This window comes from Aythya ferina (assembly GCF_964211825.1).
Source record: "Aythya ferina genome assembly, chromosome: 5".
NCBI lineage: Eukaryota > Metazoa > Chordata > Aves > Anseriformes > Anatidae > Aythya > Aythya ferina.
Genome location: NC_140301.1, coordinates 35,532,804 through 35,534,925, shown reverse-complemented (window position 1 = coordinate 35,534,925; position 2,122 = coordinate 35,532,804). Strand labels below are relative to the sequence as shown.

The window sequence follows — 2,122 nt, the reverse complement described above, 5'->3', positions numbered from 1 at the left end:
AGGGTACTCAAGTCATCAAATAAGAATATGCATATTTGGTGGTAAAAGAGAAGACAGACAGTAAATTATTGTCTTTGGGAATCCATTCAGAGAGGCTTTCAGAAAACAGCATTGTAAATGAACTCAGCTGTTGCTGCAAACATCAATCTCTGTGAAAGCCTTGTAGAAGAATGTTAACAACCACCTGGTGCCATCCTGCTGGTTAAACAAATGGAGCATTGGGGGAAAAAAGCACAAAATCTAGTGGTGCTTGTTTAACTTCTGTTTCTTTTTCCCATTGATGTTGAAGTCTCCATGCAGTCAACTTTGCTTTCAGCAGACAGATTACACCATTGTCCTTGATTCCAGGTCAGTGTGTGCCAATTTATGAGTACCTTATATGTGTAGAACCATTATTAAAAGCTTCTGGGGTAGGAACAGATCATTTCTCCTATTAAAAGTTTTGTTTGTTTCAGTTTGTTATGAAATGTTTTCATGAGTATTGCTTGAGGACACATCTCACTCCCTGAAGCTGCTAGGAGTTGTTTCTTCTGTGTATGCATCTCCAAGTAAGTGACAAAACTTACAATAATATCCAATAATATTACAAAAACCTTACAATATCACCTCCACTACAAAGACATGGTTAGAAACAAAAACAAGCTTATTATGCCAAATGAAATTAATTTCTCTGTTCTCCTCATTGCCTGATGATATACAGTCCACATTAAAATCAGAGTGGTCAGAGAAAAAATGGTTTCTTATATTGATAAATAGCAGATTGGTCACCTGGGAAATAGTGATCAGTAGACCTGCAACATTTCACAGAGTCAGCGGTGAGTCTGACTGAGGCATAGTAAATCCATCTGACAAAAAAATTGTTCAGGAACTTTAGGGTAGTCAGCAACTTTTGGGTAGTTTTTGCTGCCATTCAGTTAGTCATAAATTAAGATAAGAAAAGCACCTAAAAGGCTGAACATATATCTTAAGTTTTTTAAAAATATATTTTCTTATATACTTCTTAGATTTCTGGATTTAGGCAGTAGAACTTTTTTGGGGGTGTAATTTTTTGTACCAAAATATCTTCAAAACCATAATTATGATGTCAGTAGGTGGATACCCATAATTCTATGGAGATAAAAGCAAACAAACAAACAAAAAACATTGCTCCAGAACCTTTGTTTGAAAGAATATCAGATCTATACTGCATTTCTTTTGTCTTTTGCAACATTATGAGAAAGTGTAATGTTAACTTACTATTAACAGAAACAAACAAAAGTAATGACAGTATAGTTTCCTTACTAGGAACCCAACACAATAATAATATCAACAAAATATATATTTTTACATATAATGGATCATGAAGAACAATTTATCTGTGTATTTTTTAAAGTATAATTTAATTTTCACAACTAATATTCACAGTGCAAGGAGCGATGAAGGTTGTTATTATGAAAGACCTTAGTGGTGGACTATGTCACCTCTGTTCCTGCCCTAAGTACTTCTTTTGAAAGAGGTTATTCATTTTATGTGTGCAAGTTACGAAATGTATGGATTAGTAAAATAAAAAATTAATATTATTCCTCTGTATATGTTTTTTAGAATGTTCAGCTCTTTTCCCTAAATGAACTAATAATTTATCTGTATTGATCATAAAACCAAGTTCAGTTAATGTATTATCAGGCTTTGTAACAGTGATTTTGCCATCAGAGTGCATTAGGTGAAACATTACTGTCATGGAAGTAGGTATTAAGATAACCAGTGCCTTTTACAATGTAAAATTGTAGTTTGATTCATCACTAACTGTTAGGTAGAGACTTAAGTTGTCAATGATATGGAAAGGAATGTGAAGAATTTGAGTTATATCTGTTAGTAATGTGTCCAAAATCTGCCTAGAAACTGAAGCAAGAGACCTCTGGTCAAGGTTCATGGCCTTCTTGAACGAACAGACAAACATGAAAAAACATAAGATGAGGGTGAGTTCTCCCATAATTCACTGAGGAGAAAACATCAGTCTGTCTGAATGGCTATGACTACACTAAAGTATTCATGGAAGAGACTGCCCAGGCAATAATACAGCATGTGGGCTTTCAGTTCTGTGGGGCTTAATGTGAGACTGGTTTATGTCAAGAACAGAACCTCA

General features: G+C 34.3%; 1 long non-coding RNA gene across 1 annotated transcript; it reads left to right on the top strand.

The window, feature by feature from the left end:
* The first annotated feature begins 235 nt into the window (after positions 1-235).
* Positions 236-1,496, top strand: LOC311437162. The gene is made up of 3 exons (XR_014693335.1): positions 236-348; positions 456-548; positions 1,405-1,496. It is a non-coding gene; the product is annotated as an uncharacterized lncRNA (long non-coding RNA).
* The last annotated feature ends 626 nt before the right edge of the window (positions 1,497-2,122 follow it).